General features: G+C 38.8%; 1 protein-coding gene and 1 long non-coding RNA gene across 5 annotated transcripts in view; one reads left to right on the top strand and one right to left on the bottom strand.

Annotated features, from left to right (window-relative positions):
* On the bottom strand, positions 1-25,448 carry LOC144324270 (uncharacterized). Its single transcript, XR_013389790.1, has 4 exons — positions 25,222-25,448; positions 12,209-12,254; positions 8,143-8,244; positions 1-317 (listed from the first exon to the last, which is right to left on the bottom strand). It is a non-coding gene; the product is annotated as an uncharacterized LOC144324270 (long non-coding RNA).
* Positions 4,502-25,491, top strand: part of AFTPH (aftiphilin) — a 67,673-nt gene continuing 46,683 nt past the window's right edge. For 2 of the 4 annotated variants that reach the window (XM_077915637.1, XM_077915643.1), the window contains exon 1: positions 4,503-4,740. The gene's annotated coding sequence lies outside the window, so the exon portion shown is untranslated. Of the gene's footprint in view, positions 4,741-10,199; positions 10,325-25,491 lie in introns of all 4 variants that reach the window. The other 2 variants (XM_077915641.1, XR_013389789.1) reach the window with 2 other exon arrangements.

Raw genomic sequence — 25,491 nt, forward strand, 5'->3', positions numbered from 1 at the left:
CTTTCACTTTGGGGAGGGACACACAAAAATAATGCACGCAGGTTGGGTGAGACAAAACAGTCTAAGACAGGATTCCAACAGGACTAAAGGTGTGGATAGAAGTGACAGTGAGCCCCTTGGGGGTTGCTGTCTGCTTCTGAGCCCTTAGCTTTGGGCTGACTCGATTACCTGAGAGGAGAGACATTCATCTTGATGGTATTAATGAGGGGAGGCAAAGATCCCGGCTGGAGTCTGAGAATAAAAGGAGAGTAAGGTCCCGGCATAGCCCCTGCTCAGGTCTCTCTTGCCTTGTTCTGGAAGATGTCTGGTCTGATTTCCTATTAGGAAAAGCACCACAGCAACATTTTACTTACAGGGGTCTACAGACCTATAAGAATTTAGGGTCTGGCATACTTAATATGGACCCAGAGGCCAGAGCCTCTGAATTATTGTCTCTGTCAGCTGTAACATGCCAGTGGAGGCCCAAAATGCTAGTAGAAAGCTCTGAGAAAACCAGTGGGGCAGTTTGGCTCCTGGAGTGATTTTTAAGTTTGGGGGAGCAGTAGTAGTAGCAGACACTTGGGGGACCTACAGGCTCTACAGGGACTGTGCGAGAATCAGGAGAGAAATATACTTAAAAGCGTTTTTGAACAGTTGAACAAATCTTAGATATTAACATTAGCATAATACACCAGGAACTCTCTCTAGGATGCTGTTCGCAATTTGTCGCTTTAAATTAACTGGCTCTGGAAAAGCTGTTTTTTAACTTGAAAAAATGAATACAGAACATGTCAGAGAATTATATAACACACACCCTGTACCCTCCACCTAGAATTAAATATAAATGGCTTGAACAAAGCATCAAGTTGTACGTCTTAACTAAATACAACTTTTACTTGTCAGTTGTATCTCAACAAAGCTAGAAAAAGAAGAAAAAATGCAAATGGCTTGCCACATTTACTTCAGATTTTTTTTTTTTTAAGATATAAGACATTGCAATTACAGGTAAAAATCCACTTTGGTGCTTTCTGACCCATTCCATACTGGCCTCTAATGAATTTTGTGTATCTTATTCTGGTCCATATTTTTGTACTTTATTATACAAAATTTATATCCATTAATTACTGGTTTATTTTTTAAAACTCACATACACTATAAAATTCATATCACATTTTACCCATTCTGAAACCTCATTCACTTTTGTTTTTATAATCATTGATACCTACAGGTCTAGTTTATTTAAGTGCTGAAAAGCAATCCATCTATGAATATATTATAATTTATTTGTCCACTAAAAAGTATTACTTAGCCAGAAAGCATTTACTGGGTTATAAAATGAAATCCTAGGAAAACGTGTAGATGAAAAGAACCTTGGAAGTCATCTGGGCAGGGTTTCTGAAGCTGTGGTTCATAGACCCTCTTCCATGAATGAGTTCTAGGAGGTCTAAGAAATTTGAATGTCTGTGGGATGAGCATTTCCCGCAGAAAGGGTCAAAGCTTTGACCATATACTCAAAGAGATACATGCGCTAGTTACTTGTCCTAAAGGAGTTGAGGACCTGTGATCTAGTTTTCACTCTCTCATTTGACATAGAAGAAGACTGAAGTCCAGAGAGGTTAAGTAATTTATACAAAATCATAGTGCCATAGATCCTGTTCATGAACCCAGGTCTATGTTATTCTTCTTCCAGAATATCAGATTGCTAGGGCTTTATGCTTGTTGATTTCTTATATAAATGAGTTAACTTCCTTTCAACTTTTAGTCTAAAAAGCATAATTCCATCTTTTTTTTCTTTTAATGATTATCCACTGCTGGTAAGGAAGTGGTAAAATTGGTACATTCCTATATTACTGATAGTATTGTAAACTGGCATAGTCTTTTGGAAAATAATATGAGATGATAAAGTGCCAATAAAACATTAATATCTTTTTGGCTCAATCATTTTTATATTGAGAAAAAAGTCCTACAATTGGACAAAGCCCCATGCACAAAACGTTCATCAGAGTATTATTTGCAATGGTGGAAAATATCTACTAATAGGATAACGGATAAATCACGGTATGTCCACTCCATTGAATACCATGGAGATCATTAAGGTCTTACAAAATGTTAAGCAATAGAGGGAAATGCTTACAACAAAATATTAAGTGGAAAGTTAGCTTTATTTAGTTATGATTACAACTTTGTAAACAATCTACACAAAACACTAGAAGTACATACAACACGTGATAAACGGTCATTTACTTTTTCTTTTCTTTCTTTTTTTTTAAGATGTATTTATTTATTCGTGATAGTACTTTTTCTTTTCTTGATGCAAATTCTTGGGTAATGAAGTTCTGGTCATAATTTTTAGAAAGTAAACCAAAACAATATCATCATTAGATCCAAATGCAGTAATTTTGTTTTTCCCCAAATGCGATGAATTTTAGTAATTATGTTTCCTACAGACTCATCGTCTTAAAAAACATTGAGAAACAAAGGCTGTCCTTTTGTACTAGACTTTAGTAGGCTTTGGAATGCTGCTGGGAACCCTGTGTAAGATTACCCATTACCAGCTGGTTGATTGCACTCACAAGTCATCTGACCAAATAGCTACCCAATCGCCTTATTCAGAGTTGGACACTGATTTCTAAATTGTTGTCCTCAAGTGGATAGAATTGGCTCCTACCATTTATCTCATTAAAAAAAAAAAAATCACTTTGGAATCGTATGTTATGTGTGGATCAGGGACCTACTTTTTCCAAAATCAGGGTTTTCTTTTTTAACGTTCTGATGTTTGAGTCCACTATTTCAATGCAAACATTTTCTTGGTGTAGGGTCTGCCTTAAGGATTTTACATGTTCTTCTCATTCCGAGATTTCCGTGTAGCAGAGCTCTCAAATTAGGACAAGCACGTGTTCGTCTAAAATTAATTCATTCCCAGTCTCCACAACAAACACACAAATACTTTTCTTTCTTTCCTTCTCGGTCAATAAACATTTATGGTGACATATATGTGCATTATTTATTTTTTTCCAAGCCTGCACGTGAGCTACACCAGCAGGGGGCGAAATACAATAGGAATTTGACAAGCCATACAGATTTTTTTTTTTTTCTTTAGTGACTGAGCAATAACCAAAAATCCAGCAGGACCACAAAGCAGTCGGTGCTCCCACTGAAAGTGATGCAGTCTCCGTGTTTCTTACAGCGATTTGAGTTGTAAAAAGACCAATGCGGGTCTGTTGTAGCGCTCCAATTAATTTGTCTAGAACATTGCAGAGGCGGGATTAAACCGTGATGAACTGCTTTTGTCCTTATCTTTCCCCTGATTTGTATAATTCCTCCACTCAAGGGGGAGGGAGGCGGGGGGGGGGGTGGACACTTCTCCGTGGCTGAGGGGGTGTTTTCCATCCTTGCTTCTTTGCGCAGCTCTGGAGCTTGGCTGTCTTGGGACTATTTTAAATTTTTCAAATTGCCGGTGCGGGTTTGCCCAAAAGTGAGCAAAATGAGCGCCCGGCAAGCAAGCGGGGCTCCCGATTTGCAGGCTGGATACCCCGGTCGCCTCGTCCTGGACGATGAACAATGATCCTTGAAGCCTTGGAGTCTCTTTTTTTTTTTGCAGTGGTCAGTGTTCGAACAGATATTTGTGATAAAACCGAGGGGGAAAGGTCACAAAAACGCCAATGATCAGCTGCTGGAGGCTGACGGCAGCAAAAAAAAAATCCATGATGAACCAGGGGAGCGCACACGTCGACCTGACACCTTCGGCTTCCTTGGAGGGTCTCCATCTGTTAGCAAAATTCCCGATTTAAAAAAAAAAAAAAAAAAAATTTTTTTTTTTTTTGGAACATATTAGCTACTGGTCTCAAAAGCCCATTTGTCCGTCTTCGGCGGGGGCTCTCCCTCTGCTTTATAACAATCTCTCTGTTAAGGTAGCAAAACCAGCAGCTTCCTCTTCTGGGAGTTTAAATTAAAAATGAGGAACATTGGACTGAATTTAAAAAAAAAAAAAAAGTCGATTTACGGGGCGGGGGGGGGAGGGCAAGCTGATAAGGGCTCTCCGTGGTGGAGAAGTTATGGTGCAGGCGTTAACAAAATCTTGGCAACTGTTGTTTGCAGAGCGGGACACTTGGCTCGGTCCTGCCCGCGCCGCCGCCGCCCGGCTGGGGAGCACCCGGCTGGGGAGCACCCGGCGGGGGAGCACCCGGCCCGGCGCGCAGCTCCCGCGGCAGGCGGGCTGCGGAAAGACGTCTTTCCCCGCAACGCCTCGCGAGGAAGTAGAGGAGAAGGGCAGCTTGCCCACACCCAAAATGGCGGCCGGCACGCCACGCGACCGCGCCTGCGCAGGGGTAAGCGTTCTGTGACACTAATTCCCCCTGGAGTGTCCTCCCCCGCCCCCCCCCAGCAGCCCCCGCCCCCCTGCACCCACCAGCGTCCGGCCCCGACCTAGCCACCTGCGCCCGGAAGTGACGTGTCGGCGGCAGCGGTTCCCCCGCTGCATGATGGGAGAGTGTGTGGAGTGGGCGGGGGGTCTCGGCGGAGGAGGAGGTGGAGGCGGCGGCGGCGGCGGCGGAAGAGGGCGGAGGGTAATGGGATGGGGGTCCCGCGGCAGCGCTGAAACTCCGGGTGGGCGTCCATGGCGCTGCTTCGCTGACGGGGCTGGGAGCAGCCTGCCTTCCGCTCTCTCCAGCTCCGCGTCGGACTAGCCGGTCCTTCCCCGGGGAGCCAGTTACTCCCCGGGCCCCTGAGCCATGCCCATCGCGGCCGCCCCGGGCGAGCCAGGTAAGCGCCTCCGCTCCGCGTCCCCGGCCGCGCGGGGGCCCCAGGGGGCGGGCGCCGGGCCCGGCCCACCGGCGGGACCGTCGCCCGGGCCGGGAGGACCTGCCTGCCGCGGAGCCTGGGACTGCGGGGCCGGGGACGGTGCCGGCTCTGCGGGCCTGCGGGCTCCGGACTGGGGCTCTGCCCTCTTCCGCGGCGGGTGCGGGGACGCCCGCGGCGGCCGCCAAGCGCACAGGCTCGCTCCCCGCCATCCCGGGCACCGGCCGGGGCAGCGTGAGCCCTTCCCACGTCCGCGGCCGCCGCCGGCTCGCCCTGCCCCTCCGCTTCCACCTGCCCGCAGCTCCGGCCGGCCGCTCCCTCCCTCCCTCCCGAGAAGTTTGGGGCTTTGCTCCGGTTTCCTCTTTTTTTTTTTTTTTTTCCCTCCCCCTTCCTCGTGACAGGTGTAAACACTGCCTGCTTCTCCCAGGCCCGAGGCCGGCTGCGACCGGAGTGTGGCTGCTTCCGAGGGTCTCTGAAGCAAGCGGGTTTTGAGACCTCCCAACAGGCAGAGCTCATGCATCCCTTCCCGAAAGGGACCTTTCCTGCCCCTTTCTTGCACTTCTCGAGAAATATTCCGTGTCTGCTCCCCAGATTGCGTTCGCAAAGTTGGACCATTATTCTTCACGCGCCCGGTCTGGCAGGTGCAATGTCTTGCTCGGGCAGAGGACAGGAGTATAGGGTGAACGGTCCGAGGGTCTTTTCTCCCATTAAGAAAGTACCGAGTGGCTAGTTTTTTTGTTGTTGTTTTGTTTTGTTTTGTTTTGTTTTTTTCTCCTAGAGGTTAATGCAAGTTTTAGCTCGGTTTCCCACCGAGCCTTCTCTTTGGGGGCCGAGGAAGGGACTAACTCACACTTGTAAGTGTTTCATTGGGGGCATCAGAAGGGGGACAAGTGAGACAAAAGCAGTGGTTCCGGTTCCAAAGTTCTCACTTTAGGGGAAGAAAAGTAAAACTTTGCTTTTGAGCTTTGATCTTCCCTCTTCACTGGCTTTCACGGAGGGCTTTCTCCTCCTCCCAACTGGGGTTTTGTTTTTGTTTTTGTTTTTGTTTTTGTTTTTGTTTTGAGGGTGGGAGAGGGACACAGTTTGACCCCTGGTGTTACATTTAATTGTTATTCTCAGGTAGCCTTTGAGACATTGAAATGTAAGCCAGACTCCAGGGGAAACAAATGTTTCAACACTATTCCGTTGATCTAATTTGCAGTTTATCTACATTTGATATACTTTGCCGGCTTAAATTGTTGGCTTTCGTAGTAGTCATTCTTAACTCTTTGCAGAAGTATCTGTGTCTGTACAGAGTACCTATGGCAGCCTTGTGCATTTTGTCCATGAAGATATTGCAGATGGATTTAAAGATCTCGTATAAAAATATTCAGGCCAGTAAATGACACCTAGTAAATTCTCATTAGATCGAATTCCTTTATATATCAGTTAGATATATTAATTGACCTTCAAAGCATAGGTATATTTTAAAACCTTTAAAAAGCTCTTGTAAGAAATTCACTGGAATTCCCATAATATGTAGGGCATCTGTTTTTTCTGTTTTCTGATTTTTGACCTAGAGACTATTATGAAAATAATTCTGTATCAAATGTCTCCCTTATTGGATACTGAGTCCATAATTGCATTGATAAATTTTGCAGAATCCAGTTGTCTTTATCAAAATTTTGTGATCTAGATGAATCCTTTTATGAAACATCATTTAAAATTGTAATTTGTTTTACTTGCAGTTAGTTAAAAGTTACTCCAGAAAACAAATGAAATTTGAGTACCAAAGGTTTCATTTTTGTGTGAGATCCAAAGTGCTTCCCTTAACAGTCTAAAAAAAGTCTTTGAATAGCTTCTCATTGAGGAATTACCCCTTCTCTCCTAACCCTACTTCCCAAAACTCATGAAAGGAGGCCATTAAGTATTTAGGTATTTTTAAACTGTCATAAATCATTTAAATCGAATGTTTATATTGTAATTAACCTACAATTCCAAAGTTAAAAAATAAGTACTTTATTCTCTCTTAGCACTTTCAGTTCCTCTTTAACTAGGCTAGTGAACCTTTCCAGCCTGACTTAATAAGTATTTATAATTTTTACACAATTTGTAAAATGTCTGGCATTATATGGGATGTGTGTGTGTGTGTGTATATATATATATATGTATGTATGTGTATATATCTATATATGTCTCTCAATTCAATAATTAGTCTTTTCTCAGAGTGTGTGTTTGTAATACAATCACAGGTCCTTTTGCAACTTTATGATAATTGCTAGCACTAATTAATATACACTACTTACTATGAGTGTGAGATACTTATCTAAACGATTTATATAGAGTATATTAATTCATTTAATCCTCATAACAACCCTATAAACTCGTAGGTGGTATTATCCCCATTTTTCAGTGAAGAAACTGAGGTACAGATGTTAAGCAACTTGCCCAGGGTGAAACAGCTGGTAACAGAACCAGAATATAGTATAGTTTTGCTTATCGTATTTATGTAGTTTTAATACAGTTTTTAAAACATGCAAAACTATACAATATATTTTCTGGGAATCTTGGAATAGGTAGCAAAAGTATAAAAACATTCATGGGAATGATAAATACCAAATGAGAATAAAAGTTACCGTTGAAGAACTGAAGAAGAATAAAGGATCTAGGAAGGGCCTGTTTTTGAACCATAGCTTTGCTGTTTTAAAAATAAATCTGTAGCAGATTTAGTAAAAGGGTACTTGATCATTCATTAATTTTTTTTCTAAACGTGTGTGCTTAAAATCATAATAAAATAAAAGATCGGGTTTATTATTTTAAAAATAAAGTATCACTTGTCTTTCAGCATTGTATATTTTAGAACAGGGAAGTAGCTAAGTAGCTAAGTGTTAATTTGTATTGACTTCCTTTTAAAATATATGAAGTTCCTCTGCAGTAACCTCCCTTGCCTGCCTGGCTCTCCTCTTACTCCTGCCAACCATCTCCAAAGCTCTGTATCACACTCTTAGTTTCTATTTCTGGCCTTAACCTGGGGATAAGGCTTATAGGTCTGGATTAGACCTATTCCCTAGGAAAAGGAAAAAGTCAGAAACTGTACACTGGGGAGGAAGCAGAGAGGTGGGGAGTCTGTGTTCATTAGTTTGGGGGAAATGAAAGAAGAAGGCAAGTAGATTTAATACTCCCTCCTTTCTTCCTCAATCACCACCATCCCTGTTTCAAATACTAACTTAAGTAAACCTTGCAGAGATAAATTGCTAGTAAATTAAAGGTTGTCTGTATGCTCAAAGCTTAATTTATAAGCACTGTTTTGTTGAATAGTTCTCAGAGGAAAATATAGTAGTGAATTAGAATAAATTCACTGTAGGTTCTATTTATGTAAATACTTACAATATGCTGTAAGCCATTTCAGCTAAATATCTAACACCGTGGTAGTCTCTTCCTTTGCTTCTTACTGCAATACGCGAGGCTTTATTCTAGATGCTGGGGATACTGAAATGAACAAAAAAGATAAAAAATAGCCCTCATTGAGCTTTTCTTGTATTTGTGTGTGTGTATAGGGAAAAGAAAAAATAAAATATAGAGATGGCATATGATGTCAAGTGTCACAGAGAACAGTCCATTTGGAGGGATACAGGAGTACAGACTTTTTGTCTGAGACAGGAGTGGGAGGTGGTTGTTGTTGGGGTTTGCTGTTGTATGTTGGATGGAGTCAGAGAAAGCTTAAGACCTGAAGTTGGTGAGGAGAATATGAGCGAGAGCGGTAGGAGCAGAAGTATGCCTGGAATATGCAAAGCATTGCAAGGGGAAGAGTAGTATATGTGATCACAGAGTTAGAGGGTGAGAGGGCAGTGTGCAGGGCTTTGTAGAAATTCTAATGACTTTGGCTTTTTACTGTGTGAAATGGGAGGCCATTGCAGGACTTTTGAGTAGAGATGTGACATAATCTATGTTTTAAAAGGATCCGGCTGGGGAAGAAAAAAAGGATCTGGCTGGCTGCTGTACGAAAAATAGACTATAGGAGTGCAGGAGTGGAAGCAGGAAGATTCCATTAAGAGGTGGTTACAGAGATATGGACAGTTTCTTGAATTGGAACCTCTAGTAATTTCCCCATCGCTAAATTCAAAAGATTTCCCTTCTGAAAATTCAAGGCCCTCATAGCCTACTTTTTGAGCATACTGCCTACTTCCTTCATATATCCCGCATTCTAACCAAACTCTATTAATGTGACTTACTGTTCTTTGACACTTGCCCCATACTTTATTTTTAGTGTCTGCTGTTACTTGTATCAGTTAAAAGCCTTTTCATTTCAAATTCTATCTCCATGAAGCTTTTTCTCATTTTTGCCATTCTTCCTCTTTCCAATCAAGTAAGGTCTTTCTTTTTCTTAGAATCCTTATAACTGCATTTTACTTCATTTGATGTTTATATTCTGGTTTGTGTTAATTACTTTTATTTTTCTCTTTTTTTTTTTTTTTTAATTTTTATTTTTTTATTTATGATAGTCTCACAGAGAGAGAGAGAGAGAGGCAGAGACACAGGCAGAGGGAGAAGCAGGCTCCATGCACCGGGAGCCCGACGTGGGATTCGATCCCGGGTCTCCAGGATCGCGCCCTGGGCCAAAGGCAGGCGCCAAACCGCTGCGCCACCCAGGGATCCCACTTTTATTTTTCTCTTATGTGTTGTTCCCCTTAAATAATCGTAGTTTACTTTAAGATTGTGACTCCTTTTACTCCTTTCTGCCTCTTATAGAACCTAGCACAGTTTTGTATGTAGTAGATGCTCAGAAATAGTGGGTATATATACTTTAATTTTTAAAAGTAGTCTTTTATTACAGGAGCATTGTAGAAAATTGGCAAGCAAAAAAAATTAAAAAAAAAAAAAAACAAGAGGAAAAGAAAATCACATTCCTGCTGCTCAGAAACCCCCCCGTTAACAGTTTTGTAGATTGTTTTGTGTTAATCAACTAATCTCCTCTTACCATTTTAGAAAATTTTCATCTAAACTAATATTCAGGGCTTTATTCAAATTCTTCCCCAGGTAACCCAGAAATATCCCTTTATAGCTGATTTGCCCAAATCAGCATCCACTGCACGTTGTATTTTATTTTTCTGGTTATTAAAATTATGAAAGGATAATGTGTTTTTTAGAGAATATTTGGAAAATGTGGAAAAGTGTAAAGAAAACTGGTATGTCCCTTGATGGCAGGGACCCATCTGTTTTAATGCCTAGCAGAGTAGCACTTAATAAATACATGTTAAAAGGAATAATATGTGTTAAAAGGAATATTAGTCATCACACTACAAAGAGATAACTAAAATTTTGGATTGCATTCCATTGTTTCCCCCTGTGGGTATGAGTGTCATATACACATGTACGTATGAATCATGTTGTATCTTGGTCAACAAGTTTGTGATCTTTGACTTTGTTTTTGGTTCTTTCTGTAGGACTGAGTCTTAGATGCAGCGTTACTAAAAGAAAGGGAAAGCCGGTTGCTTTCCAAGCGGTTCTAATAAAATCACTTACCTACAAGGAGTGTTTGAGAGTACCTGTCTTCCTTTAATCTCCTCAGGTGATGAGTAAAAATGCAGTTTTTAAACTGTTTACCTGAATTTTTATTTTGTATTTAGGCTTTTCAGCAGTATGGAATATTTGCATAATTTAAACATTTTTTGAAAAGTTTAAATACGAGATGTGTCCTTATTTGATATGCAGTTAAAATTGCTTAATGCTGTGTTGTTTTAAAAATAACTGATTATGTTAGTAAGCTATTTAAGTACAGGAAATACAGTATTATTTTCTGGAACTATGTTGTGCAGTACAATAACTTCTAGCACATGTGGAACTTTTAACAAAGCTAGTCCAAAGTAGATGTGTTCTACATGTAAAAAACACACCGACACTAATGTTAAGATACATGTTTTAGGTTGGTTACATGTTAAAATAATATTTTAGATGCTTTGGGTTAAGCAAAATATAATTTCATCTGCTTTTTAAATTGATTGTTAGAAAAGTTAAAATTGTATATGTGGCTCATAGCGTATTTCAGTTGGACTGTCGTGCTCTAGAGCCTGACACTGACTTGTTTTTACGTATGGAAAAGAAACGTAAGATTAACTTCACTCTTCTGAAAAGCAGTAAGTTTTTAAAAACCAACTTCTTACATTTCGATATGTCAGTATATTTTTCATAGGATATACAGTTTGCAGTCATCTTTCAAATTATAAGTGTCTGATTATAGACTATAACTTACTGCAGGTCTTATGCTGTCAAAGAAATATATACAGGAAGACTTGGAGAAGGGTGTTAGGAATTTATCTGAGAAATTGATCCCTCATCTAAGAATTGAAGAACATGTAGGAATGTTTTAGGCATTGGGACTGCAGGTACAAAGGCCCTGTGGCACAAAAGAATGCATGCTTTCAGTAAATGAAAGAGGGCCTAGTTTAGAGTATTGGAAACAATAGAGGAAGGGAAGAGGAGGTGACTGAAGAGATGGTAATGGCTTATATAGACTTTATTAAAGATTTTTTTTTTTAAATCTTTAGGGCAGCCCCGGTGGCGCAGCAGTTTAGCGCCGCCTGCAGCCTGGGGTGTGATCCTGGAGACCCGGGATCGAGTCCCACGTCGGGCTCCCTGCATGGAGCCTGCTTCTCCCTCTGCCTGTGTCTCTGCCTCTCTCTCTCTCTCTCTCTGAATAAATAAATAAATAAATCTTAAAAAAAAAAATCTTTATCACAAGCAGGGAATCAGTGTGATCAGATTGACTTTTTAAAAGATTACTTAGGTTGTGCATGATTGCTTACCAGTCAGGAAGAGGCTGTTTAAGTGATAATGGCAGCTTAGACTGGAACAAGTCACAGAAGGTGAAAGGAAGTACAGATATTCTAGAATTGAGGGATTTATGAGATACAAATCATTCTTTAGAAGATAGGGGAAGGTAAGGAGCTTTGTCAAGGGTGGTTCTTATGTTTCTGATTTAGTAACTAGGTGGGTGGAGGGGCCATTCCCTGAGTTAGAGCACCCTGGAAAAGGACTAGATTTGAGGAAGAAAAGCTTTGAGTTTTCTTCCTGTTAAGCTCAGTTTGAGTTGAAGAATTCAAGTGCAGAGAACTAGTAGAGAGTTGGCCTGGCAGGTCTGGAGCTCTGGTTTGAGAGCAGGGTTGTAGGAATAAATCTGGGAGTCCTAGAATGTGGTAATTAAAGCCTTAGGTGGATGAGATTGTTTAGGGGGGACGTTGAATAAGAAGAGAGCCTGCACGAAACCTGGAAGAACCTACACTACTAATTTGGATATGTTTCATACTTAACAAGAAAATGTAAATTTGTTTTGAGACCTACTTGTAAAGTGAAAGTAAAGAGTAAATTAGATCAAGTAAGTTAAATATTTCTGTTTGAAGTGTGTAATCGAGCAAATAATCTAACACAATGCTTATTTGATTATTTGGAAACATACCTTTTTCCTGCATCAGAAAACAAGCTGGGCTTCCCTTCTGAACACGCTGAAAAAAATTATGAATAACTATTGGTTCTTTTTGTTAACATTACCAGAACTAAGGAAAAATTATGTAATTCTCTCCATAAATACTGTAATTGTCTCCATAAATTTTGAAATTCACTTTTAATTTTTTTTAACAAAACAACTTAAAAAAATTATTGGATAATTCTGCAATATGATAAAATGTATATGCCTCAAACCAAAAATCATTATTTTAATTTAGGGGGAATAGTAATGCCCGCTGTCACCATTACTAGTAGATTTGGTATTGGAGGCATTAACCAGCACAGTCAATAAGGAAAAAGACATAAGAATTGGAAAGGAAATGGTCAGACTACTCCAGTTTGCTTATGATGTGATGGTATACTTTACAAGTAATAGGAGCTTTCAATTTTATAAGTAGCACTTAGCAGTTAGAAAATAGAAGAGGAGACCCCATTTTACATGAGCAGCAAAAAAAAAAAAAAAAAAAAAAAAAAAACAAAAACCTAACAAGTTTAACAACAAATGTAAAAATCCTACATTGCTAACATTGGATTTTTCTGTTGCATTAAATAACAATTTTGTGTTTAGATAATAGAGGATATCATTCCTAGTTCACATCTTCTTATTCTTTAAATGTTAATTTTAAATGATACTTTCCAAAGCAAGACTTCTAGGAGTAGGATCTTTAATATTTGCATATTTCTTAATGAGACCAAAGAAATAAAATGAATACTGTTTCTGCCTCACGCACCCTCCCAGGTGGGTATTTTTTTTGTTGTTTTCTTCTTAGTCATTGCTTATGTTTTGTAGTATTTTCTATTTTGCTATAGTTAATCATCTCTCATCTCAATTGTTCATTATTTGGATGCAGAAATGTTGACCTGGAGTATTTTCAGGTAAAACACTTCTGCTATAGTGACACTCAGAATCTGAAGCATTGATTTATTTTCTTAAAACTTTTTTTTTAGTAGCTATTTATAAAATTAATGAACCTACATTAAGAAATAAATTAACTCTTTTTGCACCAAATTTTTTTTTAAGATTTTATTTATTTATTCATGAGAGACACAGAGAGAGAGGGACAGAGACACAGACCAAGGAGAAGCAGGCTCCATCCAGGAAGCCCGAAGTGTGGGACTCGATCCCGGGACTCCAGGATCACGCCCTGGGCTGAAGGCAGGTGCCAAACCGCTGAGCCACCCAGGGATGCCCTGAATATTTTTAATAGTATCTTTGCTTCTTAAAAAAAAAAATCATACCAAGAGTTTCAGGTATAACATTCATATTTTCTCTTCCCAAAACCCAAACTGGAATGTTTGAATATTCATTACTTTTTTTTAAAAAAGTATTCATTACTTTTTACCTATAGTTAAGTCCTCATTACTTCATCCTCCTTTCGTATTTCAGACTTATCCCTCTATATCATAACGAGCTAGCAGATGATAGCTTTCTGTCTCATTAGGTTTCAGAAGTTTACTTGCAACACAGTGCAAGCGTCACACCTAAATAGTACAGATTTTAATCAGATTATCAGTGACCTTGGTTTCTGGAAGTAGAGAAGAGTTTCTGTTGTTGCTGTTCACATTCATTTCTTAATATTCAATAGCAAGTGGAACCGATTAAATTTTTAAACATGGTTTTATTTTTACCAAGAATTCTATTAACATTTAAATTATGTACATAATTGTATCTGTTTCCAGGATTATTACAGTAATTCAAATTTGATCCTTTAAGGAAATTTTCCAAGTTTTATTTTTAAGAAAAGTATCAAAAATTTTGTTGTGAACTCTTTAAAAAAAATTTTTAAGATTTTATTTATTTGACAGAGAGCAAGCACAAGCAGGGGGAGTGGCAGGGAGAGGGAGAAGCAGGCTTCCCACTGAGCAGGGAATTCAACGTGGGCCCCATCCCAGGACTCTGGGATCATGACCTGAGCCAAAGGCAGGTGCTTAACCAACTGAGCCAACCGGGCACCCCTTTCTTTTATAAATCTTGAGTGTGAAATTTCTTTGTGATATTCTCAGGTAAATTTTAGAAATGTTTGTACAATCAGATCATTGTAAGTAAAGGAAAACATTTTATAAGAAAAATGACAATTTCATTGATTTATCTCCATCAGTGTGTTCAGCAGTGAAGTTTGCAGGCATTTATGTCAACCCCAAAGTTATAAAGTCCAGTAACATTCTTATCTTCTGGAAACTTAACTCAGTGTTTCTCCAGCTTTACTGACAATCAGCATCATCTTTGAAACTTTAAAAAAAAAAAATACAGATCTTCAGGTCCACCTGTTCTATTAAAAAGGAAAAACTTAATACAAAGCTAAGATTGAGTAACATTGGTTTATAGGCTACTAGAGGAGAAAAACATGGAAACAAATTTGATTTACTCTGTCAAATGTAATAAAAGAGGTAGATATAAAGAAGGATTAATTGATTTAGAAAGGCAAACTAACATAATGAAAAGAACAGTGGTTGTAATGTTAAGGCCCTACTTTATGTACTTACACTTTGTGAGACCTTGAGCAGATTATTTGACCTCTCTGAGCATGTTTTTTTCCTCTACAAAAATAGATGGTTGAGATTAAGTTGGATCATGTATGAATAGTACCTAGCATAGTACCTATGACTTAATAACTTGATAAGTATTGGTGGATCTCACTTCACAGAAAACTTCATGCCTGGATAGGGTTTGAAAGTGTAGTAAGTGGGCTATCTGAATAGGTAACAATAGGAAGTTAGAAAAAATGATGTATGACAACCTAGAGGTAACAGAGCCAGTGGAGGAACCAGGGGTTAGTTTTGTCTGATTGGTACAAAGAGAGAGTATCTTAGTCATGTTGGATAAGATAGGTGTTTCAAATAGACTGTAGTAATCCCAGCCAGAAATAATGAGGCCCTGAATAAGCTATTGGTTGTGGGATGTTAAAATAAATACAGTAAGAAATATAAAAGACCTCATTTATGGTTGATTTAATTTGTGGGATGGGGGTGGGATGGGGGCAGAGGGAAAACAGGGCTAACCCTCAGATTTCTGGGCTTTGGATTTAGAATGTTATATGGGGGGGCACCTGGGTGGCTCAGTGGTTGAGTGTCCATCTTTTGTTCGCGTCTTGGTCCTGGAGTCTGCCTCTCTGTATGTCTCTCATGAATAAATAAAACAGGAAGGAAGGAAGGAAGGAAGGGAGGGAGGGAGGGAGGGAGGGAGGGAGTGAGGGAAAGAAAAAGAAAAGAAAAGAAAAGAAAAGAAAGAAAGAAAGAAAGAAAAAAGAAAGGGAGGGAGGGAGGGAGGGAAAAGAAAAGAAAAAAGAAAGAAAAAAAAAGAAAAAGAAAAGAAAGAAAAGAAAAAGAAAGAAAGAAAAAGAAAAGAGTGTTGTATAAGAACAAGTGGTTTCTGTTCTTTTTTTTTGGGGGGGGGGTCCAGTTTCTGTTGTTTTGAGTAGAGGTTGATTGACTTCAGTTTTGGAATTGGAACATATGAAATATCTTAAGGACATCCAAGTGGAGATATTCAGAAAGGTATTTAGGTAGACAGATCTGGAGGTTAGAGAGCCTGTAAGTAGATAGTGGTTTTAGCATTCTGAACATATAAAAAGAAAAGGGATATTTTATCCCTCCGGGATAAGAATATGGGGAGACCAAGGCCTGAGGAACACTGAAATTTAAGAGACCAGCAGAAGAAGCAGATTCATTGAAGGAGGAGAAAGGCTATGATAAGAGGAGAATCAAGAGAGACTGCCTTTCAGAAAATGCTTTTTTTTTTTTTTTAACTTAAAAATGTGTTTTAGGGGCACCTGTGTGGCTCAGTCGGTTAAGCATCTGCCTTCACCTCAGGTCATGATCTTGGGGTCCTGGTATCCAGCACCTTGTTGAGCTCCCTGCTCAGCAGGGAGTCTGTTTCTCCCTCTCCCTATGCTGCTCCCCCTGTTCATATTCTCTCTCACTCGATCTCAAGTAAAAAAATCTTTATTAAAAGTGTTTTAGACACATTTCCCAATTAATATTGTAGCTTTATCTTTTTTTTAGTGGCCATAGTTTTTATTTACCCTATTCCTTATTTTCTTTTAATAATTAATTAATTTATTTATTTACTTACTTGACAGAGAGAGAGCACACAAAGATAGGAAGTGGCAGGCAGAGGGAGGAGAAGCAGATTCCCTGCCTAGCAGGGAGCCCTATGCCAGGCTGGATCCTGGGACCTTAGGATCATGACCTGAGCCAAAGACAGTCATTTAATTGACTGAGCGCCCCTACCCTATTTCTTATTGATAAATATTTCAGTTATTTTCAGTTAACTTTTTAAACAATGCAGGAATTAACATTTATGTGGAGTGATCTTTGGATGGTTGTATGATTGTTTCTATAGGATACATTCTTGTGGATGAAATTGTTTAGTCCAAAAACTGTGCATTAAAATTTTTTGTATATTGCAGAATTACCTGGAGTATGAACCAACATGTAGTCCCACCAATAGTATCTTTAATTTTATCCTTAAAGTGGCTTGCTTTGTAGATTGAGGGTAGTATGAATTTGAAAAAATGATAGTATTTGTTATTACTTTATGTAAAATTCTGTGAAGAGAAAAGGAACACTTTCACTTTATCAAATTACTTGGCTCATTCAAATAATGTAATTTAAGAATGCATTTTGTCCCTGTAAGCACCAGATCAAGGAGGAGTTCTTTGTTTTGAAAGAAGCTCTGTTCCCTCCTCTTATATGCTGGAAGCAGTAATTGGATTTAGAGGAAGTGGATCAGAAGGAAAGGGAGTGATAGTATTATTGTGAGGGAGATTAAACCTTGAACAAAATTGATGCATGCAAACAATTCTTGTTGTGGTAGACATACATTACTAATACAAATTCTGTGTTAAGATTTTGTACAGAGATATTTTGAGATTTTTTTCTTGTCGTAGCAAACTTTAAGCAATGACTACAAGACTGTAAAATGATTCCTATAAAAGTGATCATAGGAGAATTGATGTCTTAGAAAATACCCAGAATATGCAGGAGTTTTAAGTCGCCTTAAATTGTGCTACTTACGTACTTTAAAGGTGAAAAACTATGGACAAATTTCAAATTTTTTTTTAAAATTTTTATTTATTTATAATAGGCATCACAGAGAGAGAGAGAGAGAGAGAGAGAGAGGCAGAGACATAGGCAGAGGGAGAAGCAGGCTCCATGCACCGGGAGCCCGACGTGGGATTCAATCCCGGGTCTCCAGGATCGCGCCCTGGGCCAAAGGCAGGCGCCAAACCACTGCGCCACCCAGGGATCCCCAAATTTCAAATTTTTTTATTGACATTATTCATAACATCTATATAGAAGGACCTGCGTTTCCCTAACCTCAGTGATACTAATAGTATTTAGGGGAAATTGACTTTTAGTTTTGTTCATTTTCTTTAAATTCTTCAGTGTCCTTTTTGTCTTTTTTTTATTATTATTATTTTTTACTTTGGGTTATGACCTATTTCTGGTTTATAAAATTTAGGTTTATAAAATCAATTTAGGGGATCCTGACCAACTTTTAAGAAAAAGTGAAATAGAACTAAAAATATCAAGAGTACCCAGAGAGTAAGGGTAAGTACTAGTTGGTGAAATTCTGTTTGCCCTTTACCCTTTCTACCTCTCAGGGGAAAGTAAAACTTTAAACCAAGGAACAACACAATTAAAAGGTCAACCACCTAGAATTTGTTTGCTATGGGAATTCCTTCCATAATTTCCATGAAGGTTATCAGTACTGTGGGACCTACTTGTGGCATTACCTGGGTATATCACAACATACACTCTTGAGCACTGTTTTGGAATGTGTTTACGTTTGATTTTTCACATATACAAAGCTTTTGTTTTATAATCACCCCAAGAACGTCCTTATATGTTATTATTTGTGGATGATGTATGATTATCTTTAAGCCTGGTTCATTATCTGGTTTCCTTCTCCCATGTTTCTAGGTTATCTTTTTCTCAATTGATGGGTGGTCAGAGAAGAAATTAACAGATAGCATTTAGCAAAGATAATTTGTGAGGTAAATCTGCTGTTGCATAGGACATATTTAAAGGCCAAATTTGTGAGTTATAGATTATGTAGGACACTGCCTGCATCCCTTTTTCATTAGCTCAGGTGATTGAATTCTAACTGCATTTGGTTGCAGTTTTAGAACCTTTACTAGATGTTTTTTTCTCTAAAAGATGAGTTCTCCTGGTGGGATTTATAATATATAGAGTAGCAGTGTCAGGAAGGGTAGCTGCCAAAGGCCTGAACAATTTGAGTTACAGACTAGAGTGGGGTCTTTCGTTTTGAAAGTCCATAAAGTAGGTCTTGTGGTTTTGGTTTTTATTTTTTTCAGAATACCATGGGATCTTGAGGTTTAACTCATCAGTCTTGACCAGAATTTAAATCTAAAGCTTTACAGCTAGAAATTTCTTTCAAAACATGTCAGCTATTCATGCTGGCTGATTGCAAATCTGTGGGAAATTTTACATGGAGTATTAAAGTTTCTGGGAACAGAGAACAAGAGCAGGGGAAATTAGTTGGGCCATCCAGAGTCATATCACGCTCTGGAGACACCAGCTGACACTTCCACTTATGGTGAGAAACTGCTTCAAATCAAAGCAGAAAGTCGTACTGGCTGGTCTGTTAAACACATACATGAACAAAAATTTGTCCTTTAGCTGTTTGGTTTTTTTCCCCCTAGTTTGCATATAAACACTACCCTGCTCAACATATTCTTTTTTTCAGACAGGTGCAGCACAAATGATTGGATTTGCTTTCTTTTGCACATGTTACATCTCAGACCAGCCTCCCAGATCATATTTACTTACCTTGACTGAACTTCGATGTTTTCTAACTTACTTGGTGGAGCACCAGAGCGAGGGTTATAGAAATCTAGTGGGAGGTGGAGAAGGAGACAGTTCACAAGTGGTCAGTGGGGTAATGCCCCAGCAAGAACAGTAATAGGGTATTCAGTTCCTACCGTGCACCAGGCCCTGAGCTGCAGTGGTCAACAGCAGAGGCCTGTTCCGGCACAGTATTTCCAGTCTTTTGAGCTCAAGTAAAGTATCTCTTGCAAGTGTAGTTTCAGTGGAGTGGTAGGATGGAAGCCAGATTGTTCTGGGTTGAGGAGTGAGTGGGAGGCTAGGAAGTAGAGATAGCCAATAGACAGAGCCCTTTGAAGAAGCTTGGTGGTGAGGAGGAGGAGAGCTAGAAGGGCACAGAAGGGAGGAGTTTGTTTTGTTTTGCTCTGATTTGTTTAAGGTTGGAAGACTCTGGAACATTTACAGGTTGGTGAGAAAGCATCAGTAGTAATGGAGAAATTCAAAGGGTCCCCTGAGCAAGCAATTGAGAAAGAGAACAGAAAGTCCAGAGGTTATCTGTAGACAATATGGTAGATATAAGCAAGATTTTAGTGAAAGGACTTGAAACTGAAGTAGTTCTGCTTTTAGATTCTGTTTTTGTTGTAAAGTTTCAGGGATGTTAAGGAGGAAATTAGAGTGGCTAATTTATTCTGTAACTGTGTAATAAGAGCAGAGAGTACTAGGGAAAAAAACTGTTTCCCAGGGCTAATGCATCCATTCTCACCACTGCTTCTGTTTTGTTGTCTTTGTTAGCAACAGTTATCCAATATCATTTATCCAATTTCAAGTTGAAGTACATTTTGGGGAATAAAAGCTAGTAATCTCTCAAATATGGTCAGTTGATATGATGAATTAAAGATAAAATAATTTCAAAAGTTTTTATTTATCTTGTTTAATTTTTACTGTGCAGCTAGAAAAACACAAAATGCCTTATGGATTTACATAAAAGAAAAGCTCTTAGGAATTTTTGAAAACTATCTTCTGTAAAATGATAACTTTTATTGCTACTTAGCAACATTCATTGAAGAGTGTGAGTTGCTGCTCATATTGTCATTTAGGTTATAGGTATGATATTTGTACTTTTGTGAATCATCGTTATTGACATCAAAATCAGGAAGATAGAAAATTTGGTTGTCACTTTTTGGCAATCTGGCCTTTTGAGGGTGATCAACTTAGTTATAAAGATATTTTGCTGCTTGTTTCTTTACATTTTTACCATTGTATACATTAATACTAAAAAGACATTCACCTCTTGGCATTTTTGTTGGTTATTAGCTTATAAGCATCTTTTTTCCTCTTTCAAACTATCGTGAAAGTTTCAGAAACCTTTTTCTTAACTCAGAAAACTTTAAGGGATGATTCTTGTAATTCTAGTATTTGCTCTCAATTATTTCTGCAGTAAGATATTTTTCAAGTATTTTATTAGCTTGTGACTGATTCACCACTTAGTAGTTACACTACCATGAGGGATTATTTAACCTCTGTAAGCGTTTATCTGTAAAATGAAGATAATCCCTACCACATAGCATAGTATGAGGAGTAAATGAGATAATTCACAAATGCTTTTCATATAGTATCAGCACATAGTAAGTGTTTAATAAATGTTACCTTGATATTGGTGTGAGCAGAAGAAAGTGCTTGGACTCTACTGTTGGTTCCACAAATGTTTTAAATAATACTGTATGTAATGCAGTTGATGACATGTTGACATATTGATATAGCTGATGTCTATAATGTCTTGCGTTTTTGTTCTTAAGTCAGCAAGTTCAAATCATATCTCTTAAAAATATTTGTCTTTAGAATTATGGAAGTTTGATTAAAGAGCCTTGAAGTTTGCAGCCTATGTTGAAGGGAATCTTAGAAACAAATCACAACAACATAACGCTTCTCAATTTTTTACTAAAAAGCATCTATTTTTAGGGGCTTTCCTTGTTTTGTTAGCCACCATAGAGCTAATACAATATGCTGAGGAGAAATCACTCAAAAAGAGAAAATGAAAATTACCATTTTTGTAGATTTTCAATTTTAGAAGCATGAAAACTTTCGTGACATCATGCATGGTCCAGTTGTCTCTAGATGGTTTGGAAAACCAGAAAGTTAACTAAAATCCCTATCTTCATATCACTCAGAATAAGGGCTCTTTCTGAGACAAGATGACCTAAACTGAATGTAGGCTGGGCAGATTCATTGGCAGTATATTTTTATAGTATCTTAAAACTCCTGTGAAGATATTACAGTAAAGATTTGAATAATTTGAACTACTGCAATAGCAGGCAACATTTGTAATGCAAATCGATGTTGTTAATTGCTTGTGTAACATTTTCATTCATTTTTCTAAAGAAAATACACATTTTTTCCCATCACTCACCCAAATGATTTGACAAGTGACTCATTAAAAACCTCAGACATCATGATAAAAAGGTAGCAGGGTTCTTTTGCGTGTGATCCATTAACTAAACCTCGCTAGTGTGGTTTGTGCTACTTAGAGCTTGTAGCACAATTTACATGGTTGTTTGTCTTTTTTCTTTTTTCTTTTCTTACCACCATCCTTCTGCTTGTTTGTGTTCTCCTTTACTTACCCCCACCTCCATTCCAGTCCTATAAAAATAAGTTTGGAGTGAAAGGTTCTCAGTAAAGCTGGGGATTATATAATCTAGATATGCTTATCTGGCCTTCAGAGTTGATGTACACATTGATGCAGCTTGATCAGTGCCCTGTAAAACGTAGGAGTTTCTCTCTCTGGTGAGTTTTTAGCTTATCTGGAAGGTTCTCTCAGTGTTTGGGAAATTTCTAAAGGGCTGCTTAGAGACCCCACCACTACCACCAAATGTGAGCCCAGAGACCCTTAGGACAGTTAATACTTTGTGTGGATGATGGAGGATAGAGGGGTGATCACGAATTAACTCTATCCTAGAGGAGTATGTAAAATCCTTTGCATCCCAACTAGGTAGTTTTTTAGAAGCCTTTATTCTTGTGGTCTTTTCTCTAAATGGATAATATCTACAGCTGCTTTACTTCAAGTTGCTTGTGAGAACTCTGGGTTGTATTGTCCTCATCTCAAAACCTCCATCTTTTAATAAGCTACTACTATCAGGGAAATACAAATCAAAACTACAATGAGATACCACCTCACACCAGTGAGAATGGGGAAAATTAACAAGGCAGGAAACAACAAATGTTGGAGAGGATGCGGAGAAAAGGGAACCCTCTTACACTGTTGGTGGGAATGTGAACTGGTGCAGCCACTCTGGAAAACTGTGTGGAGGTTCCTCAAACAGTTAAAAATATACCTGCCCTATGACCCAGCAATTGCACTGTTGGGGATTTACCCCAAAGATACAAATGCAATGAAACGCCGGGACACCTGCACCCCGATGTTTATAGCAGCAATGGCCACGATAGCCAAACTGTGGAAGGAGCCTCGGTGTCCAACGAAAGATGAATGGATAAAGAAGATGTGGTTTATGTATACAATGGAATATTACTCAGCTATTAGAAATGACAAATACCCACCATTTGCTTCAACGTGGATGGAACTGGAGGGTATTATGCTGAGTGAAGTAAGTCAGTCGGAGAAGGACAAACATTATATGTTCTCATTCATTTGGGGAATATAAATAATAGTGAAAGGGAATATAAGGGAAGGGAGAAGAAATGTGTGGGAAATATCAGAAAGGGAGACAGAACGTAAAGACTGCTAACTCTGGGAAACGAACTAGGGGTGGTAGAAGGGGAGGAGGGCGGGGGGTGGGAGTGAATGGGTGACGGGCACTGGGTGTTATTCTGTATGTTAGTAAATTGAACACCAATAAAAAATAAAAAAAAAAAATAAGCTACTACTAGTCCCTTGAGTTGGTTCAGAGGCTGTGGTCTCAGTCCTTCAACCTTGGGCATTGTTTCATATTTTCCAGGGGTGGGTTAGAGAGATTGGCAATAAAATCAATGTCTTGTATCTTTAGTGCAGCTAGGAATATTTTTCTTAAGTGACTTATTCTTTCAGTGACCTTTTAAAGTATATGCAGAGTCATGTGAATGTTTTTGGCAACTAAGCAAACATTGGCTTAGATTTTTGTTAAAGGTAGATTATGGTTTGAACCACAAACTTGGTGAAAGTTAAAAAGTAATGATAGTTGATAACTTGCTGAGGTACAGAATGTGCCAGGTACTGAAGGTCTGTTATCTGTAATCCTCACAACAGCATTGAAAGGGAGGAACTGCTAGCCCCTTTTTATAGATAGGACACCGAAGCTCAAGGAGGGCAAACTCACATAATTAGTAAATGAGGAAACTGGAATCTGAACCTAGGATCTCTTTGACTCCAAATCCAAGATCTTTCTCCTGTACCATGCTGCCTTTTGAGACAAACGCATATTACCTTAAATCCCAGAATTAGGAAAAGTATAAATAAGCAAAACTTTTTTTTGATAAATGGTATGCTTATTATTATGATCCCATATGCATTCACTTTAACGTAGTTGTTAAATGTGTTGATTTTCTGAGAAACACGTTTTGTTTTTTATTGTTACATACACAGAACAAATGTACGAGTCTTAGTACATTGTTCATATATGTAAAATATATATGTACCTGTGTAACTAGTATTCTCATCAAGAGATAATAACATTATTAGCACCCTGGGGCTCTTTTATGCCCCCTTCCAGTCAGTACTGTACCTGCTATAGGTACCCCTGTTCTGAATTATCCCCGTAGATTCGTTTTGCCTATTTTGAACTTCCCAGAAATGGAATCGCAATATGTGTTTTGCGTGTATATCTGGCTTCTTTCACACATCATGTCTGTGATAGTCATCCATGTTGCATGTAATAATAACTCATAATGTACTCCATTGTATGTGTATACCATGGTTCGTTTTAACCAGTCTGCTGATGGACACTTGGGTTATTTTTAATGAAGAATAAAGTTATCATGGGGGCGCCTGGGTGGCTCAGTTGGTTGGGCATCTGCCTTCATCTCAGGTCCTGATCTCAGGGTCCTGGGATTGAGCCCCGCACTGGACTCTCTGCTCTGCTTCTGCAGAGTCTGCTTCTCCCTCTGCCTCTGCCTGCTGCTTCCCCTGCCTGTGCACGCATGCATACTCACTCTTTCTCTCTCTGTCAAATAGTCTTTAAAAAAAAAGTTATTATGAACAGTCCTGTACATGCCTTTCAATGCACACATGTACTCACTTCTGTGGAGTATAGACCTGGTACAGTTTTAGTAAGTACTGCCAAACAGTTTTCCAAATAAGTATACCAGTTTCCAGTTTACACTCCAGCCATTAAAATAAGAGAGTACCAGTTGTTCCATATTGTTGCCATTGGTAGCTGTGGTTAATATTGTTTTGTTCTAATTTTATCTGTTCTGGTGGGTGTATAATAGTGTCTTCTTGGGGCTTTCATGTGCATTTTTCCCTGACGACTTTTCAGATAGTTATTGGCTATTTGTGTAATCTCTTTTGTGATTTACCTGTTCAAAATATTTTGGTCATTTTTCTGTTGAGTTGTCTCACCTTGATTTGTAGGAATTCTTTATATATACTGGATATGAGTTCTTTTACAGTTACATGTAGCACAGAGTTCTTCTCCCAGTCAGTGGCTTGCCTTTTCACTCTCTCAATGTTGTTCTTTAGGTAACAGGAATTTTAAATCTTAATGAAGTCCAATTTACCATTTTCTCTTTTATGATTACTGCCTTCTGTGTCTTATTTAAAACACCTTGCCTTCCCTAAGGTCTCGAAAATAATCTAAGTTATCTTCTAGAAGGTTGATTATTTTTACCTTTCACATTTAGGCCTACAATCTGTCTGGAGCTGATTTTTGTATAAGGTACTAGGTAGAATCAAAGATTGAGTCCACCTGTATAGACATTCACTTAATCTAGCACCATTTGTTGAAAAAAAAAAAGGCTTGTCCTTTCCCCCTCCACACCGCAGTGGCATCTTTGTTATCACATGACATGTAGCTTTAAACAAGTCTTGATATCTGGTAATTTAAGTGCTTCAGCTTTGTTCCTTTAGGGAAACTATTTTTAAATTGCCAGATAGTCTTAAATGATAGTGAGCCCCATTCCTCCTCATTCCTCTGCGTTCCCAACCCTTCCTTTCCACTTGACCCCAGAGCTTTCAACTTATAGACCTACCAACTCTTCTTTTCCATGACCATTTCAGACTTGAGGCTAGAACTCCTTAAGCAGGTACAACTTCTTTTCTTATGAGAGATTAGTATTGAATCACTTTCATCCATTGTATGCCTTGTTACCCTGGCTGCTAATCTGGCACAGGACTCAGGGTTCCACAGCTGATTGCTACTAGGCTTCTGGATTCTTCCCCTGGTTCCTTTCTAGTGGACTCCTATAAAAGAATTACCAAACCCAAGATCCTTTGATTTTCATAGTCTGTAGCCCTGAAGG

Source organism: Canis aureus, chromosome 11 (assembly GCF_053574225.1).
Source record: "Canis aureus isolate CA01 chromosome 11, VMU_Caureus_v.1.0, whole genome shotgun sequence".
NCBI classification, from domain to species: Eukaryota; Metazoa; Chordata; class Mammalia; order Carnivora; family Canidae; genus Canis; species Canis aureus.